Source organism: Columba livia, chromosome 5 (assembly GCF_036013475.1).
Source record: "Columba livia isolate bColLiv1 breed racing homer chromosome 5, bColLiv1.pat.W.v2, whole genome shotgun sequence".
In the NCBI taxonomy this organism is placed as follows: domain Eukaryota; kingdom Metazoa; phylum Chordata; class Aves; order Columbiformes; family Columbidae; genus Columba; species Columba livia.
The window spans coordinates 15,025,923-15,032,422 of record NC_088606.1 but is presented as its reverse complement, the minus strand read 5'-3'; the positions used below and the strand labels follow the sequence as shown (position 1 = coordinate 15,032,422).

The following is a 6,500-nucleotide window of genomic DNA, read 5'->3' as shown; positions in this document are numbered from 1 at the left end:
ATAATCATCTTACAGCAGAAAATTTACACAATTATGCACTCTGTGGAAAAAATGGTTTCCTCTGTTGTAAATGTGGAGCTTGATAATTTCATCAGGTGCCCTTTCCTTCTGATGATGCGGGAAGAGGAGTAATCAATGCCTGCATGCTTCCACTGAGCTGTTTGTGACCTTAGACATCTCTCTCAAGTCCTCTTCAATTATCCATCTTGCTCACTAAAAATGTTAATTTCTTACATATCCTTTGTCCTCAGCCATGCTACCCATATTTGATGACTGGCTCCAGGCATATTGTTCAAGGTTTTCATCCCTCTGCCTCATTTGCCCATCCAGTCATTGTTGGCCTACGCACTGCAGGAAGAGGAAGGGCATTCAGGGGAAAAGGGTTTCTCTGGCCATTTCATTCATGAAAGTATTTTGCCCATTGTGGAGCTTACTTCAAGGCTGGACACAGCAAGAACTCTGCCCATATTGCAGGCAGTATTTCTAGTGTCTGTGATCTGTTAAGTGGAATAAGAGAATGCAGTGTGTATCTTTTTCAAAGGACCTATTTGGTGTTACACTGTGTCTGTAATCATACGGGTCATGATTCAGCATGAAATTATCCATCTTTGTGCAGAGAAACAGCCCCAGGATTAGGCATGTGCCTGACTATCCTGCTAATTTGTTTTAAACCACTGATGTGAAAGGTGCACATGGGAGCAGAGAGGTGCAAAAGTTTTCATTTCGGTTTGCTAGCACATATCCTATGCATGGACAATAACAAACTTATGCTTTAGAGAAACAGAAAATCACCCTCCAAATGCCTCCTTGTATAAGAGAGCTGCTCCATTTTGCAGTAGAGCCAAAATGTAATCTACGTTCTTTGCAGGTAAGGATGAATATCAGTCAGGAACAAAAGAACATGTGAAAAAAGTATGCTAGGCAATTTTTACAAAGAATTTCTTTTTTTTTTATGTTGGTCTGGGGATCATCAGGATTGGACCTTAGAACCAGCAACCTCCAACAGACTGCAATGGCTCTGCCTTTAATACATTTCCACCTCTGTGTGTTATGCAGCCGTAATACTGAAGACATGAGACAGACAGCTGCCCTGAGGCATTCTCCGTAAAAACTTTCATATCACCGCGGAACTGAATGTACCATTATAACACCATGTCTCCTCTTCTTCATGGTAAGAATTGTTCTGAAAACCAGGCAATGTCATGGAAATGTTATAATAGACACATCCAGAATATATGGGTGAGTTAGTCATCCCCAGTGACATATTTAAACTGTTCCTTCTACTATACACAGAGCAGGTTAAATATAATTAACATTGGTCAAAGGGTCTTTCTACTTTCCATACTTTATGAATGTATTACCTCAATTATCAGGAAGGAAAAAGGGAAAGTGTATTTCATAATATCTGCTGGTATAAGCTACTCTAACTCATTTCCATCGCAATATGAATTTTTGCTCTCTGAGAGGCATGAATATTATCTCCCTAAATCCCGTAATTGTTTTATTGCTGCATTAAAATATGTAAATAATCATTCCCCTCCCCATAATAAATTAGACACAAGGTGTCTGGCTCTGAAAATGAACATTTCAGTATCTTCAGACACACAATGACATCATATCAATATTTAAAATCATTTTATGTATGTATTCCAGGTTGTCCAACTTCATTAAGGGCATTCATCAGCCCTCCGGCTACAGTATATTCCCATTGGAGTTGTAGGCCTCAGGCCCTACCAAACAGAAATTTAAACTAACTTGCCTTTTTAATTCACATTATTCTCAAATATTCTCTTTTTTTAACCCCCTGCCATGGCTAAGGCATTTAGACCTGGCTATGATTTTGTGCACATCAACATTTAAGAGACAAAATCCCCATTTTTATGTCAGAACTTGAGTACATTAAAATAATAATCTTTCCCCTTTAATTTTCCTCCTTGTCTTTACCCATCCATCTCTATTTCCTGGGTGCAATAATAACCATGATTCTTTTAATGTTGTATGCTAAGTTAATTATTCAAGCTACACGTTGACAGGGATATGGGATTCTTGGGTTTTTACATTTAGAAATTTACAAACATTTAAAATGTATTAAATTTCACTATTTTTCTCCCTCTTTTTCTTTCCAAAATAATTTTTAAAAACCCTCTTGATCTTTTTTTTTAATACAGCTGAGGTTGCGTAGCATGAATTTATGTCCCTGCTAATGACATCAAACACTGTCACAGAAACACAGAATGTTAGGGATTGGAAGGGACTTCGAAAGATCATCTAGTCCAATCCCCCTGCCGGAGCAGGAACACCTAGAGGAGGTTACACAGGAAGGTGTCTAGGCAGTTTTTGAATGTCTTCAGAGTAGGAGACTCCGTATTAGTAAAAACTTTTTTTTCCCCACAAAAAAAAAAACAAACAACCAAATAGTCTTCCCATTGTTCTGGTCAATGGGGTGACAGAGGATCTACTCCCTGAGATGTTTAATGACCTTCAAAATTACCAGGTAAAACACATACTACACAGCACAGGAAAGAAAATTGTGATATAAAACCCCCACTTTTCTTTGCAACTAGCCACACAGTGTTGATTTGGCTGAAGTCTCTGATTTATCCTTCTAGATTTGTGTGGAAAGAATTAAAATATCCATCATTTGTTACAAAAAAAAATGATGGAAGCATGTTCAAATAGCCAAGTTATTATAATGTGCACCTGGGGAGGGAACAAGCCTGGGAGAGATACTGGAGACCAAAACCATAGAAGTTTGTGTAATATATGTCATTGTTATTAGCTTTTCTGTCCAAAATGTTCTGACCATGTCATAAACCTGTACATGGCTGGAGATCTGACAAATGTACATAGGCTGATGGGTTGTCTCCAAAAAGGAAAGGTGAAAGAAGGAGGAATTAAAACAAGAGGAAAAAAACAGTAACTGCTGGGCCAGATTTTGGATCATTTTTCTCCATAAGTAGCATTTTTTTAAACTACTGTACTGATCTCGATTTCCTTCTGATGTCTCCAACTCTCTTCCCTCTCCCTCCCTACCTTGTTCCAGTGTTCCTGCAGCCACTTTTTTCCTTATGTCACTCCAACCCTCCACCTTTTTTCAGTTTGTTCCTCTGGCTTTTATAGCCCTCTGGACTGAAGACCTCTCTTAGTTATGACACACAATGCAGTCTGTCAAAGTAAGGGAAATTTGACCTGCCTTGGTTACCCAGCGTACCTCTGGCAGTGGTACAACTAATCATCATCTATATTTTATCCTTCTAGAAAGGAGCAGGTGCTGTCTCTTCTGTTGAGGTCCTGGATACCATTCCCATCCAGCAAAGCTCTGAGGCTCAGTTTCTCAAAGGCAGAGAAATTCACAAAAAGATTCAGCCTCCTAAGGCCAAAGTTTGCTGTCTGAAAAGACTATTCAGCTCAAGGGAACTGGAAGTGAGCTGAGGGCTTCTATAAAACTGTACCTTATCACAGCTAAGAAGTGGCTTGAAATATTCCTACTGCAGACTAGAAAGCTCCACAGTGTTTTTTTTGTGTGATTGTTTGTTTGGTTTTTAGTTGTTGTTTTTGTTTGTTTGCTTGTTTTAAACCTTATTATTTTTAGACTTACTCTTTTAAAAGTACACAGGGAAATGTCTTACTCTGTAGACATGAGGTGCTATGAGTAATTTTTTTCTTCTGTTCCAGTGGGGACTATCCTTACTGTGGTGGAATCTGCTTTGGCAGGCATGCCCAGATATCTTCACTTATAGTCTTCATCTTGAGGGCAATCCTAGAGAAGAATTGTTCTGCTGGTGACAACCGCCCAGTCAGTGAAGGTAGTCTGGAGTCTGCTTGTTTCCTCTCTATAGTCACCTGACAATCTGATTAAGGAAGAGCTGGAAGTTTTGGAGGAGTTTGTGCTCTTTGAAACTACTGGAATGTACCCCACAATAAATGAGTTGGCTTTCTTGCTGGAGATCACATCATGGTGTGACCACTTCCCCATAGACTCCAGGGTAGGCTGCCATTGGAGCCACAACCTATTCTCCAAACATACTGCAAGGACAAACTAATCCTAACACTTCCATTACCAGCCAGGCCTCATCTACAGATGTAAAAAAAAAAAAAAAAAAAAAAAAAAGAGCTGGAAAAGAAGCTGTTTGAGAAAAGGAATGCCCTTGACAGTTTAAGTAGATAACTGAGAAGGGTGGCAGTGGTGGTGGTGGTGACAGGGCACTCAAGATTAGATCTCTGGGCACCATGGAAGTAAGTTGTATAAGTAAGAATAATAGCAACAGGAGAAGAGAAAGAGAATGGGGCACATGAAATTATCACAGTAAAGAACAGGATATGGGAAAAGAACTTTGAAAATGGAGTTGGGAAGGAAAAGAATCAGCAGCAGAGGGAACAAACAGAAAAGGCAACAGATAAACAGGAAGAAATGTAGGGAAAGTACAAACAGACAGGCAAATAATAGAGGTGCAGAAATACAAAGTAATGAAGTAGAATCCTAGAAATACTGGAGAGATACTTAAACTGCAAAAAGCACAAAACTGAAGCTAAATGAGAAGAAAGAGGATGGAAAAGAAAATAAACCATAAAAAATATCCAATAAAGAAATAAATGTAGAAAATATATTTAAAATGAAAAAAAAAGAAGAGAAAGCAAATCTATGGAGATGGAGAGAGAATATGAGTGGGAAACTAAGGGCAGTTTTTTATTTTGTAAAGTACTCGAAACCTGTCCATAAAGAGAATTCTATAAAAACTTGTCATTAATGTTGGTTGTTTATTGCCTCTTTCTCATCAGGCAAGCTACACTGATGTAGGTGTGTCTAGGTCTTGGAAGAGGATGGTGTCACTTGTGATGACAGTTTAGATAAAGAAGTCTATTTTTATGTTTGCAGAGAGACTCCTATTTTCCTTTGTGGTTGTGGTATCCTCATAACTGAGACCTGAGTAGTGCAAATGAAAGGAATTTGCTGGACTGATGAACCAACGTTTTCCTCTGGGTCTTGGTCTCCATGTCCACTCCCTGCCACAACAGGTATGTCCCACACATATAATACCTGCACATGCTGTTGACAAGTCTCTCTCTGTGAGGTTGCAGACATCACAGGGAGGAGCATTTTGTGTCAGGCTTGAGGTACATTGGGAGAGGAGGGTGTGTGGTGAAGGTTGCAGAGTGCCAGACTGTGCTGTGCCTGGCTAATGCCAGTGCTTTTTGCTCTCATTTTTATGAACACACAATTCATTAATAAATTTTTAAAGGGGAAAGAGTCATTGTTTAATGAACTTCAGTGAAGAAAACAAAGCAAGGGAGAAAAGAAAAGAAACACTCTGAGCTACTTACTCCCTAGACTTATGACCTGCATAACTCCAATCATTGTGTTATTCAGACAGCCTTCCTATTTAGCCGACATTAAATTTGTATGCTCCCACATGGTTGAGTTGCTACTTTTTTTTAATCCATGCAGCTGGGATTCGCTGAAGGAACATGATGGGTCAGGAGGAGGAGGGGAAGCGAGGACAGCCATCTCCAAAATGCAGTGGATGTGCCTCTCCGGCTCTACACTGGTTGTACTCAGGCAGGTACAAGCTGACGGGAATCAGCAGTGGCAGCCATGCGAACGAGGTCAGAGTTGGTTCCTCCGTGGCTTTCTTATTCTTCCGAGCACTCTGAAAATGCGGGTGTGCATGTTAAAACTGCCCTATGAGACAGCTCTGACATGTGGGGCTGCCTGGCACAAACACAGCACATAATAACGCGAATTATTTGGCAGCGTTACAGGGCTAATCTTTACGTAACTGTTCCTGAACAACTTCTCTAATGCACTGAGCACAAACAAGCTTTCTATCAGCCTTCAACTGCATGCAGATTGCCTTGTGTCACCTGCTTCTCTGCTGAGCAAATACTGTCTGTGGCCATGGCAAGGAAAACCTTCTTTTGCATTCGTAACTGTCTCTCCCTAAATTTCTTCCTTGTTTTCCAAGGCTGTTCATAAACCAGAGGCATGTTTGTCAAGAACAACCCCTTTTATATAATTTCTCCTCTTAAGCTCAGATGTATGCAGGGAATTACATTGTGGATTGTTTTCAGGAGAGCAATGGGAAAACAGGATCTGATTTTTCAATTGTTGTTCCCCTGTTGACTAAAGTCATAGGAGGAGGGATGTCTTTTATAGTTAAGACACTGGTGTGGGACTTCAGGGACCTGAGACTGGAATAATAATGTTTCAATCCTTCTACCCTTTGCCCCTGTTGTTAGATTTCAATGTTAGCTCTTTACGATTATCTCCTACGGTTTTGTTTTGTTGCCTGGTTCCATGGGGCCTGGTGTCCATTAAGGCTTTTGTGCTGCAGAGAGCAGCACCAGGGCACGTACAGACAATAACAAAATCAGGAAAAGAAAATAAAGACTAGGAGTTTCCCAAGAACCTTTGATCAGTGCTGATAATGGGTCTCCTGCTCTGGCACAAAAGTGATCAAGTACAAACCCTTTCTTTTGCAGGCAGAAGATGAGTATTACTA

The 6,500-nt window shown here is 40.1% G+C and overlaps 1 long non-coding RNA gene across 1 annotated transcript; it reads left to right on the top strand.

Annotated features, from left to right (window-relative positions):
* The first annotated feature begins 384 nt into the window (after positions 1-384).
* On the top strand, positions 385-6,430 carry LOC110361385 (uncharacterized). The gene is made up of 4 exons (XR_002417965.2): positions 385-1,171; positions 3,676-3,806; positions 4,877-5,016; positions 5,447-6,430. It is a non-coding gene; the product is annotated as an uncharacterized LOC110361385 (long non-coding RNA).
* The last annotated feature ends 70 nt before the right edge of the window (positions 6,431-6,500 follow it).